At 47.8% G+C, this 22,390-nt stretch overlaps 2 long non-coding RNA genes across 2 annotated transcripts in view; both read left to right on the top strand.

Moving 5' to 3' along the window:
• The first annotated feature begins 1,137 nt into the window (after positions 1 to 1,137).
• On the top strand, positions 1,138 to 6,974 carry LOC140410952 (uncharacterized). Its single transcript, XR_011940768.1, has 2 exons — positions 1,138 to 1,376; positions 5,530 to 6,974. It is a non-coding gene; the product is annotated as an uncharacterized lncRNA (long non-coding RNA).
• A 5,592-nt stretch (positions 6,975 to 12,566) lies between these two features.
• The window catches only part of LOC140411732 (uncharacterized), a 105,321-nt gene continuing 95,497 nt past the window's right edge, over positions 12,567 to 22,390 (top strand). The window contains exon 1 of the long non-coding RNA XR_011940973.1: positions 12,567 to 12,674. This is a non-coding gene — a long non-coding RNA (uncharacterized lncRNA). The remainder of the gene's footprint in view (positions 12,675 to 22,390) is intronic.

Genomic DNA, 22,390 nt, shown 5'->3' with positions numbered 1-22,390 from the left:
TCTGTCCTTGTCTATGATTGGCTGTCGTGTTGTGTGTGCTGATTTGTCTGTTGGTCTGTCTATCATGATATGTGTGTTTGAATATCATGACACAGAGCAAGGCTTGTTTCGACAAGACAGTGCATGCGACTGAGTACAGTATCGGACAGCAAGTGATGCTCTCTGTATATAACCCCAGCACATTCCTGTCACCAAAATACTTGGGTCCTTATTCCATTGCGGACAAAGTAAGCCCTTCCGTTTATAAAATAAAGTATCCCAATGGTAAGACTACGTGGTTTCATATAAACCAGCTGAAGGCATATGGAACACAGTCGAACCACGCACACCACGTCATGCTCGACGCAGCACACCACACCCCGCCCACAGCCAACGTAACCCTACCAACCCCCACCACGCCCAGCCCAGTCATGGACTCGACCTCGACTCCACCCCCGAAATATACACTCCGCCCCGGGACGCCCACAAACTGCTGCAGCAGAGACAGCGACTGTGACTCGGACGATAGCCACAGCACGCCTCCCTACTATCCCCATGCAACTGGACCCACACCCAGCGATTCCGACTACGATCCGAGTGATCCCTTCATGATCACTTTCCTAAATAAACCCCACCACCGACCACCGAACCACACTGACGACCCCGATTTTGTCCCCACACAGCTAGACACCAATTATTGGCACCGAGATAACTCGTTCCGACTCGTCCGCAACGACGAGAGAAACCCCACCTCACACCATGCAGCCCTTTCAGCCGTGATACACTTCCAAGATGGCGCCGGAGCGGGTCGACTCTCTGCGAGCTCTCCCAAACAGATCCTATACTCGTTCTAATCTTTTAAAAATTAACTCTAAAATTAAAATTATTACTAACCTCTCTCTCTTATCTTCTCTTGCAGGCTTGAACATCCTCCGAGGCCCGTGGAGACTTTTTGACCCGACCCGACCTGACCTCTGCGACCTGGAAGAAGATTGGGCCCAAGCCGGAAGTGAAGCCCCGACCTCGATTTGGAGCCGACCCAGACCTCGGAGCTCCCAACCCGGCCTAACTACCGACGCCAGCCCCCGGATCGCCTTGCCCAGTCCCCGGAGCTCCCGACCCCCGACGGCAAGACCCGGCCCAACGCGACCCCCAGAGACCCGCCCAGCGACCCGACCCAGAGAGGCCCGCCCAACAACCCATCCTACCTGGTGATGGAAGAAAGAAAAATCCACGTGGAGGCTCGACCGGGCCTACTTCAAGATCCAACCCCAGGAGCGCCCAGGGAAGGAACAGACCACGGGACCCAGCCCAACCTGCCTCAGGAAGCCCCTGCCCATGACCCAGGATCCCCGAAATGGCAGAGACCGCGCACGAGGACCTAAACACGCTGCAAGGTAATCCCGCGCCCGCAGAACGACGGGACCCATCCGGACTGCAAACATGCACCCTAGCAATCCCTCTACCTCAACCAATGCCCAGGACCCTGCCAGACGCGACCCCAGAAACGTAAACAGCGCCCTGTTCCCCACCAGCGCCCTGGACCCTGACCTGACGCGACCACCTACCTTCCACAAGAGCTGACATCTGCCATTGGATCCCAGGATCATCCAGCAGCAGCCGCCGACCGAGGAAGCGAGGGAAACGCGGTGGTCTGCAGGTTAGACTGAAGCAACGCGGTTTCAAGACTCCTCTCCCCAGCATTCTCCTGACAAACGTCCAAGCGATCGAAAACAAGCTGGGTGAACTTAACGCCAGACTTACCTCTCAGAGGGAAGTAAGAGACTGCTGTGTGCTCTGTTTCACAGAGACATGGCTCACCCCTGCCTCACCGGACTGTGCCATACAACCTGAAGGCTTCTCAATTCACCGGGCGGACCGCACGGCATCATCAGGCAAAGTGAAGGGTGGAGGGGTTTGCCTCCTCATCAACTCCTCCTGGTGCTTGGATGTGGCGACTCTGGCGACCTACTGCTCCCAGACCTGGAATACCTGACCATGAAGTGCCGCCCATATTATCTTCCACGTGAGTTCACTTCAGCCATTATCACAGCGGTCTACATCCCACCCCAGGCAGTAGTGAGGAAGGCGCTGGACGAACTATACACAGTAATAAACAACTAGGAAACAGAACACCCAGAGGCCTTGTTCATCGTGGCCGGAGACTTCAACAAGGCCAACCTCAAGAGTGTACTGCCAAAATTCCACCAGCACATCTCCTGTCCCACCAGAGGCGACAACACTCTTGACCACTGCTACTCAAAAATCAAGGGCGCCTACCGTTCCATCCCCCGACCGCACTTTGGCAAATCAGACCATAAGACGGTGCTCCTTCTGAAATGAAAATGAAAACCGCTTATTGTCACAAGTATGCTTCAAATGAAGTTACTGTGAAAAGCCCCTCGTCGCCACATTCCGGCGCCTGTTCGGGGAGGCTGGTACGGGAATTGAACCGTACTGTTGGCCTGCCTTGGTCTGCTTTCAAAGCCAGCGATTTAGCCCAGTGTGCTAAACCAGCCCCGGCATACCAGCAGAAGCTCAAGCGGGAGAATCCAGCTGAGAATGTTGTGCAGTGCTGGTCCGAGGAGACAGAAGAGCTCTTACGTGACTGCTTAGAGACAGTGGACTGGTCCATATTTAAGAACTCAGCGACCAACTTAAATGAGTATGCCACCACCATCACAGACTTCATCAGCAAATGTGTGGACGACTGCGTGCCAAAGAAAGCAGTACGTGCGTTCCCCAACCGGAAACCATGGCTCAATCGCGAGATTGACTCCCTACTGAAGGACAGATCTGAAGGCAGACGACCTTGACCTATACAAGAAATCCAGGTACGACCTCCGCAAAGCCATCCGGAATGCCAAGAGAGAATATCAAACCAAGCTAGAGTCACAGACAGACTCTCGGCGGTTGTGGCAAGGACTAAACAACATAACGGGCTACAAAGCGAAGCCGAACAGTATCTCTAGCAGCAGCGCACCCCTCCCCGATGAACTCAATGCATTCTATGCTCGGTTCGAGCAGGTAACCAACAATCCGCTGGCGAGTGCCCCAGCAGCCCATAATTCACCCATACCCACCATCACAGCTTCCAAAGTCAGATTGGCCTTCCTGAAAGTGAACCCTCGGAAGGCGACGGGCCCAGACGGGATCCCTGGTCGTGCACTCAGAGCCTGCGTGGACCAGCTGGCAGAGGTATTCACGGACATCTTTAACCTGTCCCTACTCCACTCCGAGGTCCCCACCTGCTTCAAGAAGACCACCATCATACCGGTACCAAAGAAGAACCAGGCAACGTGCCTCAATGACTACCGACCAGTGGCCCTGACTTCAGTCGTAATGAAGTGCTTCGAGAGGTTGATCATGAAGCGCATCACCTCCATACTCCCAGAACGCCTTGATCCACTGCAATTCGCAGACCGCTGCAACCGGTCCACATCAGACACCATTTCCCTGGCCCTACACTCATCCCTAGAGCATCTCGAAAACAAGGACTCCTACATTAGACTCCTATTTATTGACTACAGCTCCGCCTTCAACACCATAATCCCATCCAAGCTCATATCAAACTCCAAAACCTAGGACTTGGCTCCCCACTCTGCAACTGGATCCTCGATTTTCTGACCAACAGACCACAATCAGTAAGAATGAACAACACCTCCTCCACAATCGTCCTCAACACTGGCGCCCCGCAAGGCTGCGTACTTAGCCCCCTACTCTACTCCCTGTACACACATGACTGCGTGGCAAAATTTGGTTCCAACTCCATCTACAAGTTTGCTGACGATACAACCATAGTGGGCCGGATCTCGAATAACGATGAGTCCGAATACAGGAGGGAGATAGAGAACCTAGTGGAGTGGTGTAGCGACAACAATCTCTCCCTCAATGCCAGCAAAACTAAAGAGCTGGTAATTGACTTCAGGAAGCAAAGTACTGTACACACCCCTGTCAGCATCAACGGGGCCGAGGTGGAGATGGTTAGCAGTTTCAAATTCCTAGGGGTGCACATCTCCAAAAATCTGTCCTGGTCCACCCACATTGATGCTACCACCAAGAAAGCACAACAACACCTATACTTCCTCAGGAAACTAAGGAAATTCGGCATGTCCACATTGACTCTTACCAACTTTTACAGATGCACCATAGAAAGCATCCTATCGGGCTGTATCACAGCCTGGTATGGCAACTGCTCGGCCCAGGACCGCAAGAAACTTCAGAGAGTCGTGAACACCGCCCAGTCCATCACACAACCCTGCCTTCCATCCATTGACTCCATCTACACCTCCCGCTGCCTGGGGAAAGCGGGTAGTATAATCAAAGATCCCTCCCACCCGGCTTACTCACTCTTCCAACTTCTTCCATCGGGCAGGAGATACAGAAGTCTGAGAACATGCACGAACAGACTCAAAAACAGCTTCTTCCCCACTGTCACCAGACTCCTAAATGACCCTCTTATGGACTGACTTCATTAACACTACACCCTGTATGCTTCATCCGATGCCAGTGCTATTGTAGTTACATTGTATATGTTGTGTTGTCCTATTATGTATTTTCTTTTATTCCCTTTTCTTCTCATGTACTTAATGATCTGTTGAGCTGCTCGCAGAAAAATACTTTTCACTGTACCTCGGTACACGTGACAATAAACAAATCCAATCCAAAGAGTGTGGCACCCGGGAGAAAAGGACGCCCTTGGGTCTGACTCCCAAACCGCGAACCCCTTTGCGACCCTGTTCGCAACCGAGAACTGAGGTGTCCAGATGATGTTTTGAAAGGAACCGCTTGGGAGAAGTGTTGTCCTTTCTGATGGAACCTGCAGAATGTTTTATGTTGTTTGTACGTTTGTTAAATGTTGTATGTCCGACAGGAGAATTTTTCTCACTGTCCCACGCCTATTCGGCCGAAACCTCTGAGGACTTGCCTACAGAGACTCACCATTGCCAGACACGAGTTCAGCAGAAACCTCTGAGGACTTTTCTGCAGAGACTGGTGAAGGAACCAGACGCCCGTTCGTAACTGCCCTTCTGGTTCGTAGGTAGAAACACTACGGCAGCCCCGCCACGATGACTACATTCTTTGCCCGTTCTTGTCGGTTGCTCAGGCAGTGGAGAAACGGCTTGGGACCCGCCCTGCCTGGGAATCCCCCTCTGGTCAACTACGCTCGGGTTGGAGAGACACGGCATTGGTAGCCGTCCTACCCGGGGACTCCATCCAACTCTTACCCGTCGCGACCCATACGCACCTCATTTTGGCACTTTCAGTTCAAAAAGTTTTATTTTGTTTAGGTAACCTTTAGGTTGCCAACCACATGCTATTTACATCCTGAGACATTTTGGATGGTAAATTGCACAGTCTGCGAGACGGCTCGCACTGGTTCATTATTGGGAAGTGTGTCTTGTCCTAAAATTCGATTTTTGAAAACAAAATGAGGGAGTCACACATAGTGACCAATTATAAAGGGAGTAATTGGCACTACAGGACAGACACAATATCGTGCGAGATATTAAACAAAGATAGTTACAGACTCTATGCTTGTTTCCACAGAACTCCAGAAGCTCCAGGACCGGAGAAGAGAAGAAAGAAAAGGAAAGAGAAGAGCCATGAGGACTTCCTTCATATGGATCACCCTCATGATTATGGACATATGGTTGTGCGTGAACGCGAACCCCATGACTTCAAGCCCCCCAGCCGTTAATGTTTCACTTCCCCGCAGTACCCAGAGCCCAGTCACCAGCGACACCACATCATCTTGGTGTGCCAGGTTTATAACCTGGTACTCCCTGTCCTATGTAATAGAAACATTACTGGTATTAGCGATCCTCTGCTGCATCGTGCAGACTATGCGTCTAAGGAAATGGAGAAGGAGAGCCTACCGCGCTCGAACCCCGGTATATAGGATCAGATCCCCTATTATCGGATACGACCAGACCCCCGACCCCCGTGATCTATAATAAAGTGCATTCCTTGCGTTTATTGTAAATAAAGAAATGTAAAGAACTGTTCATGAGTAAATTGTACGATCCTGAGCTTGACTGCCAAGCCAGGAAGACTGATGTATAAAATGCTATGATTTTGTTTGCATGGTTGAGGAAGTTAGGATAATGAAATGTTTAAGTGAGTGTAGTGTATTAAGAATAGTTAGAGGTTCCCAGTTTATTGTTTTGTAATGCATGTCCCTGTTTGACATAGCGCCCTTAGAATTGTTAGTTAAAATTTTTTTGCATAGCTATGGTCAGTGCAGAGGCCATGAAGGAAGTGACCCCCCAGGTCAGGGAATGGAAAGCAACATAGTTATGTGATCCTTCACGCTTTGCGTTAGGATCACAAGGAGGGAATGAAGCCAGTTAAAATGGCTAACTCCCGATTTAGAATGGCTAACTCTCGATTTAAAAATGGCGAACGGCAAAGGCTGATGGGAAAGTCAGCCAACAGGACACAAACGATCAGCTGCAGGTTGAGTGTGTATTTATCTCTGGAAAGGCCAGACAAGATCGATACCGGCAACCATCAGCATAACAAAACACCAGCCATCTGCATATTAATGAGCAATCCCCGGGAACAATGAGCAACATTTAGACACATAAAGCCAAACCAGACTCCGTGGCGCCAGCAGAAGCCTACACAATGGGAGGTGAACGGCCACCTCAAGACCGCCCATCGATCAGGGAACCGCTCCAGCATTGGAGAAAATCGAACCAAGTGATTGGGACAAAGTCCAATCCTTGACAATGATCAGTCCAGCCACCGCTGATATCCAGTAAGTCTTACTTCAACGCTCGCTATGAGATAGGCGCTCCTAGCTACCAATCTGTACCAACTTTGAATCCCGCAGGCTCAGAACCCGAACGAAAGGCCATTCATTTCCCTGACCTGGTGGGCCTGTTCCAAGTTAAGTATAGGCCTGTTAGTCTTAGAAGTAGCTTAGACGTAGAATTTATGTATGAGTAGTGATTACTGTGTATAATAAATGTGCTTTGATTTAAATCTTACTAAGCGGTGTATTGGATTATTGATCATTACTCGGACTTGAACCACGTGGCGGTATCAGAAAGATACCTGGCGACTCAAGAGCAAAGATGATAAAACAGAGCAATTAAACTAAGGCAAAAGTTAGCAACACTAGTGCCTTGTTGGTGGGCAGGCTTGATTGGAGATATTGATGCAGAACAGCATCAAATGAAATGAAAATGGCTTATTATCACAAGTAGGCATCAATGAAGTTACTGCGAAAAGCACCTAGTCGCCACGTTCCGGCACCTGTTCGGGGAGGCTGTTACGGGAATTGAACCGTGCTGCTGGCCTGCCTTGGTCTGCTTCCAAAGCCAGCGATTTAGCCCTGTGCTAAACAGCCCCTGTAAAAAAGTAATTTATGAAAAGGGAGCAGTCTGTTTCAAACTAGAGTCAAGACTTATTAGGCAAGCTCTTTTTTTCCCCTGAGCAGTTCCCTGAGCTGTCCCATAACTGCCCAGCTCCAGTGTAACATAGATTGACCAACATACATTAAAAAAAGGACCCAAGGGATCTAAAGGTGAAGGGGTTAAATGAAGTTCACTCACATATAAATGAGAAAAGCTATGTTGGAATCGGATCAGACACTATTTAACTTTCAACAAGTGCACTTGTAATTATATAATAAAACAGCTCAAAATTTACAGTTCTAAGTAGTATAATATCTCAGTGAATTCCACCATATATTGAAACCAGCTGCAGTTGGCACATTTTGAATAATAGATAATGGAGAGTCCTTGATTTTTGTGTATGTTCCAAGAGTTAAGTATGCAGGAAATATGGCATTACTTTGAGCAGTCAGTCATCAATTAACTGACACGAACAGTAATTGATTGCCAGTTGCAATTTTTATAATTTACTGGAGCAGTTTACATTGCAAATAAAAAGTGATGGAATATGTCAACAACAACTTGTGCATATGAAGTACATCTTCAGGGCAAGAATACCTGAGGGTGCTTCCTGGAGGGTGAGGACAGGGCAACCAATCAGAAGGAAAATAACTGGCATGGGTATGGGGGGAGATAATGGTTGGCAGGAGGTAAGAATAAAGTGTCAACTATGAGGTAGTGTCAAGCAAATGTGGGTGTAAAGGACAGAGGCATAAAGCTTACAGACTGAACGCCACGGTGGAGCAGAGGAGCTGACAGACACACGGCGGTCTGGATTCAGAGTAAATGGGGGCCTTTAGATTAAATGTGTCAGTGGAGCTGGCATGATGGATCCCATGGATGAGAATGACTTCCTTCAGGATGAAACCCAAGCTGTCCAGTTCCAACTTTGTGAGAGATGGAGGTGGGATGCAGGAGAAGAACCGATACCAAATGAACGATTTGGCAATGAAAGAGCTGAAGTTGGGGTCTAAAAATGCTCTGTAATTTTGCAACAGTTGTTGGCTTTCTTCATGTTCCGGGCATAATAGACTGCACACATGCAGCAATCGAGGCAGCGGCAGATGAGGTAGGAGCTTTGAAAACACGATAGCGTTTCCACACTATCAATGTACAATTACAGGAGGATAATGCCATAGTGTGACAGCTTCGTTGGCAGTCACCGCAATGTCTTCTTCCATCATCCAACATTTCACTTTTCGACCCATCCAGAAACATCAGAGGATGTCTGCTGATGGTCAAGAGATGGCCCATCTCCCTCCACACACATGAGCACTGATAGCCCTCCTCACCCTCCAGTAAACATCATTGAAGCTTGCTGCATTCTGCACAACCTGACAACGAGGGTCGAAGGAGAAAGAGCAAGATAAAGAGACAGCACCTGATGGGAAAGGATTAGATGTAGATGAGGGAGGGCCAGAAGAATGAAGGCGAGCATATCTCATTGCAACCCGAGAGACCAGGGGCATGATTGAGTGGACTCAGGTTGGCTGCAGCGCCTAGAAACATCCCACTATCCAAGGGCACGTTTCCAATTTTCTTTTGGCCACAGGAGTTCCTCCCTCCAAAGCTGCACTTAGAGGGATTTCCTGCTGGTGAGCTGATGTTCTTCAGCAGGAAAGGCTCCTCCAGATCAGGGTGCAATTTTGGGTGGTTGTCCCGATCTTCTCTCCACTCTTTTAGGCCCCTCTGCCCTTTTTTCTTTTTTTAATATAATTTTAGAGTACCCAATTCATTTTTTCCAATTAAGCGGCAATTTAGCATGGCCAATCCACTACCCTGCACATCTTTGGGTTGTGGGGCCGAAACCCAAGCAAACACGGGGAGAATGTGTAAACTCCACACGGACAGTGACCCAGAGCCGGGATCGAACCTGGGACCTCGGCGCCATCAGGCAGCAGCACTAACCAATGCACCACCGTGCTGCCCCTGTTATTTTTCCCCCCCACACACCCAAACTTGGGGGGGCCCGGGGAACCCCCTCTCTACCTGGCAAGGCCCCCATCCCTGGGCCCTACCCCAACAGTGCCAATCTGGAACCTTAGCACTGCCAGCCTGACACCTTGGCAATGCCCTTAGCACTCTGGCAGTGAGAACTGGCAGCCTGGCACTGCCAGGGTACCATGAAGGTAGTGTCAAGGTGCGCAGGTGCCAGTGAGAATGCCAGGGTGCCATCCTGCCCTGACCTAACCACATGAAACTTGTACATCTGATATGCTAAGTGTAATTTTCCCAAGATATCTCCAATAAACTGGGAGACCCCCTAAGGTGCCATTAAGCCTGTTTCACGCTTGTGTGGAACAGTACGAAACAGTGCCCTGGCGAGGTCTCCCAGGCACGGCTGGTGATTCCCAGGCACTGGATGAATCTGGTATTTAAACGAGTAATTTTGCGCATTTAAATTTTCTCGTGTGAATCTCGCACAGTGAGGGCAGGATCCCGATCTCGGTGGGACGAGCAAGTCGGGTGATTCACGTAATCTTTCACGTCTGGCACAGAGGCTGATTTGGGGCTCGCACGCAATTCACCTGCAGCGCCCGAATCTACACCGGGTGCAATGGGTCGCTGAATCACGCACCAGGATTTAATTATTGGTGCAGTGCTTCCACATTTCCCTCCCTGAAAATGTGACAGAAATTGATAGTTTTTAGTGGGTTTAATTTAATGTTCCAGTTCCTGGAAGGGTAAAAGCGATAGTTAGATTCAGGCTAGAGAAAGGCGTTTGTATGTGTGGGGGTTGGTTCAGTTCCAACTGTGCCTCTAGTGTGCTTAGAGAGGGCCTGATGATTAAATGGTGATTAAATAGACCACCAGTTGTTGCTCCGCAATTTGGCTTGCACTGAAGTACTTTTCCGTTGATTTGAAAGTTTTCATAACATTTTTCTTGGGTGTGGATGTCACTGGCAAAGCAATTGTTGGCCATCCCAAATAGCACAGTGCTGCGAGAGAGGGAGTTCTTGATTTTTATCCAGCAACAGTGCAGAAATGACAATTCAGTTGAAAATCAGGATGGTTGCTTGGAGGTGATCTACCAGATGGTGGTGTATGCATCTGCTGCACTAGGTAGTAGAGGTCACAGCTGTGGAAGATGCTATCGAAGGAGACTAGGTGAGTTGCTGTAATGCGTCTTAATTATAGTGTATCATGCTGTCACTGTGTACTGGTGATGGAGGGAGTGAATGTTTAAGCTGATGCCAATCGAGCAGGCTGCTTTGTCCTGGGTAGTGGTGGGATTCTTGAGTGCTGTTGGAGCTGCACTCATCCACGCAAGTGGAGAGTATTCCATCACACTCCTAACTTTTGCCAATAGATAGTAGACAGACTTTGGATAGTCTGGAGGTGAGTTAATGGCTGCAAAAAACCCAACCTCTGACCTGGTCCTGTGGACAGCACAGTAGCATAGTGGTTAGCACAGTTGCTTCACAGCTCCAGGGTCTCAGGTTCGATTCCCGGCTTGGTTCACTATCTGAGTGGAGTCTGCACATCCTCGCCGTGTCTGTGTGGGTTTCCTCCGGGTGCTCCGTTTTCCTCCCACAGTCCAAAGATGTGCGGGTTAGGTGGATTGGCCATGCCAAATTGCCCTTAGTCTCCAAAAAGAAAGGTTAATTGGGGTTACTGGGTTAAGGGGATGGGGTCGAGGAGGTGTGTGCTTTCCAAGGGCCGGTGCAGACTCAATGAGCCGAATGGCCTTCTTCAGCACTGTAAATTCTATGATTCTATGATTCTATGAACCATATACCCATTAAAGCCTGGTCAATAATTACCCTTAGGATAGTGGGGGATCTTTATATTATTATAATTGAACGTCAAATGGAGATGGTGCTACGACACCCTAGGCAAGTGCACGCTCAATTCTAGCCTCACTTGTCCCAGAGTCACAAGGCTACCCAATAATTACAGTCACCAGGTTTGTAAGTTTAAACGCAATTACTGATTATATATAGAACATAGAACATCGAACATTAAAGTGCAGTACAGGCCATTCGGCCCGCGATGTTGCGCCGACCTGTGAAACCACTCTGAAGCCCATCTACACTATTCCCTTATCGTCCATATGTCTATCCAGTGATCATTTGAATGCCCTTAGTGTTGGCAAGTCCACTACTGTTGCAGGCAGGGCATTTCACGCCCCTACTACTCTCAGAGTAAAGAATCTACCTCTGACATCTGTCCTATATCTATCTCCCCTCAATTTAAAGCTATGTCCCCTCGTGCTAGACATCACCATCCGAGGAAAAAGACTCTCACTGTCCACCCTAACTAATCCTCTGATCATCATGTATGCCTCAATTAAGTCACCTCTTAACCTTCTTCTCTCTAACGAAAACAGCCTCAAGTCGCTCAGCCTTTCCTCATAAGAACTTCCCTCCATACCAGGCAACATTCTGGTAAATCTCCTCTGCACCCTTTCCAATGCTTCCACATCCTTCCTATAATGCAGCGACCAGAATTGCACGCAATACTCCAAATGCGGCCGCACCTGAGTTTTGTACAGCTGCAACATGACCTCATGGCTCCGAAACTCAATCCCTCTACCAATACAAGTACTTCAGTGCAAGCCAGCCAACTCCCTGTTGGCTAGTCAAACTAGTCAAGTATGGGAAAGTTTCAAAAACATGTACAATTGGACCAGTGGCCAGAAAAAATAAACCAGTAACTAAACTGCAATTAATTAATAATCCCTTTAAACAGCATTGGTGGAGGATCTTTTATTCCATCAGCTGTGTGAGGTTAAGGCAAGGTGTTAGTTGGAATGTGCAATTGGAAAATGGTAGAACTGGCATTGTATCAGGATTAAATATTGAATTGCATCTTAATCTGTCTGCTCAATCTGTTGTCAGTGATTAATAGATGCACATTACTGCTTTACCGAAATTGCATTCTGTGCATTTTCTATCAGAAATGTCTCTGACAACATTTTAAGTTGGCAGTGTAGCACCTAAGAAGCAGGCTACACACAACACTTTCCAGCCCCCATTGTTATTTGATGTGGTTATAAATAGCAAATATGTTCAGTATAGTGAAGCGCTCTTTTCACTCTCTTTTGCCTGAATTGGTAAGGCCATTACATTTCTTCACTATGTTGCAATATGCGTGGGATCATCAAGATAAATAGTCACTCATTTTCACTGTGTGCTTCCTTAGGGGTGTATTTCTTGTCTCCGACCCAGAAGAGGCCCCTTGTCTCAGCATTATTACCTTAGAATTTTCACTGAAGCCTTTGGAAGGGCAACATCTGAATAATGTGTTTATTTGGAGCAGTGGGCAGGATAAATGTCTTTGCACAGAAATGTAAGTCTCGAATTCCCTTTCAGGGTTAATGATTAAGGTAGAAATGTCAATTTTCAAGATTCAATTGGATAAGTGCATGAAGGAAAAGTGGATAAATGGATCCGGGAGCAGAGTGGGTAAATGGGATTTGAAGTATGAATGGCTTAGTTCTGATTTGTGACTTCTATGTATTTTCCATTGTCATCGATTTGCCTAGTAACATCAGTAACATGAATTTAACAAGGAATAATAGGATGCAATCTGCCTGGTAACAGACAGACATCTGCCTAGCAACAACAGTGGCCAGTATTCAAAAGGCCGGAAGAGATGTGTCTTTCCCAGTAACAAGATTAGCAGGCATCCAGATAGTGTCAGGTGCAAACCAACTATTAGTCGGAACTACATTCCGAGATGATTGGGAGTTCAGTGATATATAAACATATAAGGCGGGATTCTCCGACCCCCCGCCGGGTCAGAGAATCGCCGGGGGGCGGCGTGAATCCTGCCCCGCCGCTCCGACGCCGGCTGCCGAATTCTCCGATGCCGGTTTTTTGGTGGGCTCGGGGATCACGTTGCGCCGGACGGGGGCTGTAGGCAGTGGCCCCCCCCCGGTGACTCTCCGTTCACCGACGGGCTGAGCGGCCGCCCATTTTCGGCTGGTCCCACCGGCGTAGATAGACAAGGTCCATACCGCCGGGACCTGGCTTGAGGGCGGCTTGCAAATTCCTCAGGTGGGCGCGGGGGGAACCGGCCCCCGGGGGACCCCAATGGTGGCCTGGCCCACGATCATGGGGCTAACGATCTGTGGGAGGGCCTGTGCTGCGGGGGCACTCTTTCCCTCCGCGCCGGACTCTGTAAAGCTCTGCCATGGCCGGCGTGGTGAAGAAATCCCCAGCGCATGTGCAGCGATCACGCTAGCGGTCCAGCGCTTGCGCCAGAGCATGTTGGCGCTCCCGCACATGCGCCAACTCGCGCCGGCCGGAGGAGGTCCTTCGGCGCCATTTGGCATGGTGCCAACCACTCCAGCGCCGGCCCAGCCCACGGAAGTGTGGAGGATTCCGCAACTTCCGGTCGGCCCGACTCCGGAGTGGTTCATGCCACTCATTGGTGCCCGTACGGCCCGCCCGCCGGTTGGGGGAGAATCCCGGCCATAATCTCTATTGTCAAGGAAAGTGAGTGGGGAAGATAGCCAAATACACAGAATGCAGAATTGAAGGGGAACAATGCTATAATTGCCAGCATCCTCAGAAGTAGGGGGGCTGCTTGCATCTAGCAACCTGGAGGCCGTTTCCATCTAGAACCTACAGGCCAATTTTACATGTAACAGTCATTAAGTCTTTGAGCCATGGCAGTTCAGAAAACTTTATAAAAGGAGTTTAAATATTTTCGCTGGACCAGGAAAAGATGTTTCCCAGACTTGATCATCAACTCTCTATTGTGTGATAATTATAAGCTGGACTTGACTTATAGATTTATTTACTTTTGATGTTGTTTGGGGAGAGGGGAAATCTCAAGGAGTTCAGGGATCATAGGAATGGTTTGGAACAAAGGTATCCTCTACAAAAGCTGTGTGTATGTGTTTCATAATTTATATACTTAATTGCCTTAGCATAGTATAGTCCTGTTCCTATGTATTTGGCTTTTAGTTAATTTAATACAAAGCCTTTAATAATTGTTACATGATACCTGGGCTGCTTATTCTCACTGGGGTCTTATTTGACTCCTCACAACATTCCAAAAACAAAACGAAATACCCCCGCGAACCTGCGTCATAACATGGGATACCCTGGCATGGCTTATTGATCTCCCATCAATAAGCTATTCCTTCCCTTGGCCCCCAATGCAAACTCACATCCAGAGGCAATAAAACTATCAGGAGCCTCTGGAAAATGAACAAATTAAGTTAACTCTAGAACTTTTGGTGGTCTCGGCACCAGGTTATGCAGGTTTATGAAAATCTACCCACATGTACTTCTTGCTGGAGACTAACATCCAGGCGGACGAGTGTCATTTTTCAGATAACAAATTCACTGAGGCATTTTGTATTCATCCCATCCAATTATTATGGTTGCTTAGGACCTTAATGGATTGAATCCTATTTCATCACTGCTGGCTGCCAAGTGCTTTGTTGGTGGGCAGGCTTGATTGGAGACATTGATGCAAAACAGCCCCTGTAAAAAAGTAATTTATGAAAAGGGAGCAGTCTGTTTCAAACTAGAGTCAAGACTTATTAGGCAATCTCTTTTTTCCCCTGAGCAGTTTCCTGAGCTGCCCATAACTGCCCAGCTCCAGTGTAACATAGATTGACCAACATACATTAAAAAAAGGACCCAAGGGATCTAAAGATGAAGGGGTTAAATGAGGTTCACTCACATATAAATGGGAAAAGCTATGTTCGAATCGGATCAGACACTACTTAACTTTCAACACTTGCACTTGTAATTATATAATAAAACAGCTCAAAATTTACAGTTCTAAGTAGTATAATATCTCAGTGAATTCCACCATATATTGAAACCAGCTGCAGTTGGCACATTTGAATTATCGATAATGGAGAGTCCTTGATTTTTGTGTATGTTCCAAGAGTTAAGTATGCAGGAAATATGGCATTACTTTGAGCAGTCAGTCATCAATTAACTGACACGAACAGTAATTGATTGCCAGTTGCAATTTTTATAATTTACTGGAGCAGTTTACATTGCAAATAAAAAGTGATGGAATATGTCAACAACAACTTGTGCATATGAAGTACATCATCAGGGCAAGAATACCTGAGGGTGCTTCCTGGAGGGTGAGGACAGGGCAACCAATCAGAAGGAAAATAACTGGCATGGGTATGGGGGGAGATAATGGTTGGCAGGAGGTAAGAATAAAGTGTCAACTATGAGGTAGTGTCAAGCAAATGTGGGTGTAAAGGACAGAGGCATAAAGCTTACAGACTGAACGCCACGGTGGAGCAGAGGAGCTGACAGACACACGGCGGTCTGGATTCAGAGTAAATGGGGGCCTTTAGATTAAATGTGTCAGTGGAGCTGGCATGATGGATCCCATGGATGAGAATGACTTCCTTCAGGATGAAACCCAAGCTGTCCAGTTCCAACTTTGTGAGAGATGGAGGTGGGATGCAGGAGAAGAACCGATACCAAATGAAAGATTTGGCAATGAAAGAGCTGAAGTTGGGGGTCTAAAAATGCTCTGTAATTTTGCAACAGTTGTTGGCTTTCTTCATGTTCGGGGCATAATAGGCTGCACACATGCAGCAATCGAGGCAGCGGCAGATGAGGTAGGAGCTTTGAAAACACGATAGCGTTTCCACACTATCAATGTACAATTACAGAAGGATAATGCCATAGTGTGACAGCTTGGTTGGCAGTCACCGCAATGTCTTCTTCCATCATCCAACATTTCACTTTTCGACCCATCCAGAAACATCAGAGGATGTCTGCTGATGGTCAAGAGATGGCCCATCTCCCTCCACACACATGAGCACTGATAGCCCTCCTCACCCTCCAGTAAACATCATTGAAGCTTGCTGCATTCTGCACAACCTGACAACGAGGGTCGAAGGAGAAAGAGCAAGATAAAGAGACAGCACCTGATGGGAAAGGATTAGATGTAGATGAGGGAGGGCCAGAAGAATGAAGGCGAGCATATCTCATTGCAACCCGAGAGACCAGGGGCACGGTTGAGTGGACTCAGCTTGCCTGCAGCGCCTAGAAACATCCCACTATCCAAGGGCACGTTTCCAATTTTCTTTTGGCCACAGGAGTTCCTCCCTCCAAAGCTGCACTTAGAGGGATTTCCTGCTGGTGAGCTGATGTTCTTCAGCAGGAAAGGCTCCTCCAGATCAGGGTGCAATTTTGGACTGTTGTCCCGATCTTCTCTCCACTCTTTTAGCCTCCCCTGCCCTTTTTTCTTTTTTCAATATAATTTTAGAGTACCCAATTCATTTTTTTCCAATTAAGCGGCAATTTAGCATGGCCAATCCACTACACTGCACATCTTTGGGTTGTGGGGCCGAAACCCACGCAAACACGGGGAGAATGTGCTAACTCCACACAGACAGTGACCCAGAGCCGGGATCGAACCTGGGACCTCGACGTCGTGAGGCAGCAGCAATAACCACTGCACCACCGTGCTGCCCCTGTTATCTTTTCCCCCCACACTGCCAAACTTGGGGTGGCCCCGGGGGACCCCCTCTATGCCTGGCAAAGCCGCCCCCCACCCCTGGGCCCTACTTCAACAGTGCCAATCTGGAACCTTTGCACTGCCAGCCTGACACCCTGGTAATGCCCTTAGCACCCTGGCAGTGAGAACTGGCACCCACCCTGGCACTGCCAGGGTGCCATGATGGTAGTGTCAAGGTGCACAGGTGCCAGGGAGAATGCCAGGGTGCCACCCTGCCCTGACCCAACCACATGAAACTTGTACATTTGATGTGCGAAGTGTAATTTTCCCAAGATATCTCCAATGACCTGGGAGACCCCCTAAGGTGCCATTAAGCCTGTTTCACGCTTGTGTGGAACAGTACTAAACAGTGCCCTGGCGAGGTCTCCCAGGCACGGCTGGTGATTCCCAGGCACTGGATGAATCTGGTATTTAAACGAGCAATTTTGCGCATTTAAATTTTCTCGTGTGGATCTCGCACAGTGAGGGCAGGATCCAGATCTCGATGGGACGAGCAAGTCGGGTGATTCACGTAATCTTTCACGTCTGGCACAGAGACTGATTTGGGGCTCGCACGCAATTCACCTGCAGCGCCCGAATGTACACCGGGTGCAATGGGTCGCTGAATCACGCACCAGCATTCAATTATTGGTGCAGTGCTTACACATTTCCCTCCCTGAAAATGTGACAGAAATTGATTAAATGAGTTTAATTTAATGTTCCTGTTCCTGGAAGGGTAAACCTTATAGTTAGATTCAGGCTAGATAAAGGTGTTTGTATGTGTGGGGGTTGGTTCAGTTCCAACTGTGCCTCTAGTGTGCTTAGAGAGTGCCTGATGATTAAATGGTGATTAAATAGACCACCAGTGGTTGCTTCACAATTTGTGCCTTGTATTGTGGAGAAACGTTTAAGTTTTAGTTGAGCAAATTTGATTGCAGTTGGAGATAGCTAGTGAGAGACAAGGCAGCTGTCACAGCTCTGCTAGAAATAATTTGTTTTGGAAGGCTAAAGAGGGAATATCGCTCTCAGCCTTGCTCTAAGAAAAGCCATATTATGGAGTAATGGTTCAGAAAACATTGCCGAAAATCTGAAGCCCAGCTAGCTCAGGAAACTAGAGAAATGAAGAGAAGTTTCCAAGAAGTCTGGAGTTAGCGACTGTTGAGGGGTTAGCACTGGCGCCATGGGGAACACAATCGTTTACAATGAAATACGATGTGGGATTTGCCAAGTCCGTGATTGACACTCAGGAGGCTGACAAGTTGCAACCGCATATACACACTTCACTCCCCACACACTCATCCCCGTGCCCATCCAAGTTGTGCTTGGAGTCCGAGGAGATAAGAGAGGTGCTAAATGAATATTTTTTGTCAGAATTTACACAGGAAAAAGACAATGTTGTCACGGAGAATACTGAGATTCAGGCTACTAGACTGGAAGGGCTTGAGGTTCGTAAGGAGGAGGTGTTAACAATTCTGGAAAGTGTGAAAATAGATAAGTCCCCTGGGCCGGATAGGATTTATCCTAGGATTCTCTGGGAAGCTAGGGAGGAGATTGCAGAGCCTTTGGCTTTGATCTTTAAGTCATCTTTGGCTACAGGAATAGTGCCAGAAGACTGGAGGGTAGCAAATGTTGTCCCCTTGTTCAAGAAGGGGAGTAGAGACAACCCAGGTAACGAGAGACCAGTGAGCCTTACTTCTGTTGTGGGCAAAATCTTGGAAAGGTTTATAAGAGATAGGATGTATAATCATCTGGAAAGGAATAATTTGATTAGTGATAGTCAACACGGTTTTATGAAGGGTAGGTCGTGCCTCACAAACCTTATTGAGTTCTTTGAGAAGGTGACCAAACAGGTGGATGAGGGTAAAGCAGTTGATGTGGTGTATATGGATTTCAGTAAAGCGTTTGATAAGGTTCCCCACGGTAGGCGACTGCAGAAAATACGGAGGCATGGGATTCAGGGTGATTTAGCAGTTTGGATCAGAAATTGGCTAGCTGGAAGAAGACAAAGAGTGGTGGTTGATAGGAAATGTTAAGACTGGAGTCCAGTTACTAGTGGTGTACCACAAGGATCTGTTTTGGGGCCACTGCTGTTGGTCATTTTTATAAATGACCTGGAGGAGGGCGTAGAAGGATGGGTGAGTAAATTTGCAGATGACACGAAAGTCGGTGGAGTTGTGGACAGTGCGGAAGGATGTTACAAGTTACAGAGGGACATAGATAAGCTGCAGTGCTGTGCTGAGAGGTGGCAAATGGAGTTTAATGCAGAAAAGTGTGAGATGATTCATTTTGGAAGGAATAACAGGAAAACAGAGTACTGGGCTAATGGTAAGATTCTTGGCAGTGTGGATGAGCAGAGAGATCTCGGTGTCCATGTACATAGATCCCTGAAATTTGCCACCCAGATTGAGAGGGTTGTTAAGAAGGTGTACAGTGTGTTAGCTTTTATTGGTAGAGGGATTGAGTTTCGGAGCCATGAGGTGATGTTGCAGCTGTGCACAACTCTGGTGCGGCCGCATTTGGAGTATTGCGTGCAATTCTGGTCGCCGCATTATCGGAAGGATGTGGAAGCATTGGAAAGGGTGCAGAGAAGATTTACCAGAATGTTGCCTGGTATGGAGGGAAGATCTTATGAGGAAAGGCTGAGGGACTTGCGGCTGTGTTCGTTAGAGAGAAGAAGGTTAAGAGGTGACTTAATTGAGGCATACAAGATGATCAGAGGATTGGATAGGGTGGACAGTGAGAGCCTTATTCCTCGGATCGTGATGTCTAGCACGAGGGGACATAGCTTTAAATTGAGGGAAGATAGATATAAGACAGATGTCAGAGGTAGGTCCTTTACTCAGAGAGTAGCAAGGGCGTGGAATGCCCTGCCTGCAACAGTAGTGGACTCGCCAACACTAAGGGCATTCAAATGGTCATTGGATAGACATATGGACGATAAGGGAATAGTGTAGATGGGCTTTAGAGTGGTTTCACAGATTAGCGCAACATCGAGGGCCGAAGGGCTTGTACTGCGCTGTAATGTTCTATGTTCTATGTTCTTTGACAAGTTCCCTCATGGCAGACTGGTACAAAAGGTGAAGTCACACGGGATCAGAGGTGAGCTGGCAAGATGGATACAGAACTGGCTAGGTCATAGAAGGCAGAGAGTAGCAATGGAAGGGTGCTTTTCTGATTGGAGGGCTGTGACTAGTGGTGTTCGCAGGGATCAGTGCTGGGACCTCCGCTGTTCGTAGTATAAATAAATGTTTGGAGGAAAATGTAACTGGTCTGATGAGTAAATTTGCAGCCAACACAAAGGTTGGTGGAATTGCAGATAGCGTTGAGACTGTCAGAGGATACAGCAGGATTTGGATCATTTTGAGACTTGGGCGTAGAGATGGCAGATGGGGTTTAATCCGCATAAGTGTGAGGTAATGCATTTTGGAAGGTCTAATGCAGGTAGGGAATATACTGTGAATGGTAGAACCCTCAAGAGTATTGAAAGTCAGAGAGATCTAGGTGTACAGGTCCACAGGTCACTGAAAGGGGCAACACAGGTGGAGAAGGTAGTCAAGAAGGCATATGGCATGCTTGCCTTCATTGGCCGGGGCATTGAGTATAAAAATTGGCTAGTCATGTTGTAGCTGTATAGAACCTTAGTTAGGCCACACTTGGAGTATAGTGTTCAATTCTGGTCACTGCACTACCAGAAGGATGTGGAGGCTTTAGAGAGGGTGCAGAATAGATTTACCAGGATGTTGCCAGGTATGGAGGGCATTAGCTATGAGAAGAGGTTGAATAAACTCGGTTTGTTCTCACTGTAACGATGGAGGTTGAGGGGCGACCTGATAGAGGTCTACAAAATTATGAAGGGCATAGACAGGATGGGTAGTCAGAGACCTTTTCCCTGGTTAGAGGGGTCAATTACTAGGGGGCATAGGTTTAAGGTGCGAGGGGCAAGGGTTAGAGATATGTACGAGGCAAGTTTTTTACGCAGAAGGTAGTGGGTGCCTGGAACCCGCTGCCGGAGGAGATGGTGGAAGCAGGGACGATTGTGACGTTTAAGGGGCATCTTGACAAATACATGAATAGGATGGGCATACTGGGATACGGACCCCGGAAGTGTAGAGGATTTTAGTTTAGCTGGGCAGCATGGTCGGCACAGGCTTGGAGGGCCAAAGGGCCTGTTCCTGTGCTGTACTTTTCTTTGTTCTTTGTTCATTGTTCTAATCACTTCTACCAATCCATGGGAGAGCTTACTGCAGATGAGGAGTGAATCCTTGGTAGTTTCTATCCATGTGATACTATTGTCAACAAGCTAGATATCTGCTTCTCTAAACTGTAACCCTGAGCCTGCAGGGCAATCATTTTAGCTTCTGGTAAATCTGCAAAGGGTATGGTCATTAACTCCTGCAGGGTGGGCCTGGCTGCATCAATACTCTCCAAGATAGAGTACAGGCTCTGATTACCTACAAGATGAAACAAGTTTGATGCAGACTGCTCCATATTCAGCTTTGATGCTTAAACTCTTGGGCAATAAACAAACTATTGGTGTGAAATCATTTTTTCAAAAGATATGTCGGAAATCCTCATCCCTATCCTCCTCAGCAGAATCCGATCTGTTTTCCGAAATGACCTTGACACCACAACCTGTTCCTGCTCTCTGGTGCTAGGTACATCACCATGTGCATACGCTCTTTGAACTCACTCTCCAGCCCATCCATGCTGCAGATGTTTGGGAAGACTAGAGCATTCTATTCCAAGTTTCTTCTTTGGAGTTGAGGGTGTTCAGGAGGACCTAGAGGAAAGAGAAAATGGGCAACAGCTAAGTTAGTTTTGAGATGCTGGGCAATTGCAGAAAACATGTAATCGTCATCAAATTGGCTGAATGCCTGCTTTACTGGACAAGTTCTAATGATGTGGGGATGCCGGCGTTGGACTGGGGTGAGCACAGTAAGAATTCTTACAACACCAGGTTAAAGTCCAACAGGTTTGTTTCGATGTCACTAGCTTTCGGAGCGCTGCTCCTTCCTCAGGTGAATGAAGAGGTATGTTCCAGAAACATATATACAGACAGATTCAAAGATGCCAGACAATGCTTGGAATGCGACCATTAGCAGGTGATTAAATCTTTACAGGTCCAGAGATGGGGTAACCCCAGGTTAAAGAGATGTGAATTGTGTCAAGCCAGGACAGTAGGTAGGATTTTGCAGGCCAGATGGTGGGGGATGAATGTAATGCGACATGAATCCCAGGTCCCGGTTGAGGCCGCACTCATGTGTGCGGTACTTGGTGTTGTAAAACATCTTACTGGACAAGTTCTAGTCAGAGACACTTCGAATATGCTCCCAGTTTCAATATCTGAAAGTGCTCAGCCCTTGAAGGGTCAGATGTGACCTAAAGATCATCTGGTCCCCTCCCATTCTTTTCCTTTATGTTTTATGCTGTTGATTCCTGTAGAGAGAAAGAACAGAGAGGGCAGCACGGTAGCATTGTGGATAGCACAATTGCTTCACAGCTCCAGGGTCCCAGGTTCGATTCCGGAGGAAACCCACGAGGACACGGGAAGAACGAGCAAAATCCACACA

This window comes from Scyliorhinus torazame, chromosome 4 (genome assembly GCF_047496885.1).
Source record: "Scyliorhinus torazame isolate Kashiwa2021f chromosome 4, sScyTor2.1, whole genome shotgun sequence".
Taxonomy (NCBI): Eukaryota; Metazoa; Chordata; class Chondrichthyes; order Carcharhiniformes; family Scyliorhinidae; genus Scyliorhinus; species Scyliorhinus torazame.
This window is presented reverse-complemented; position numbering and strand designations above follow the sequence as displayed.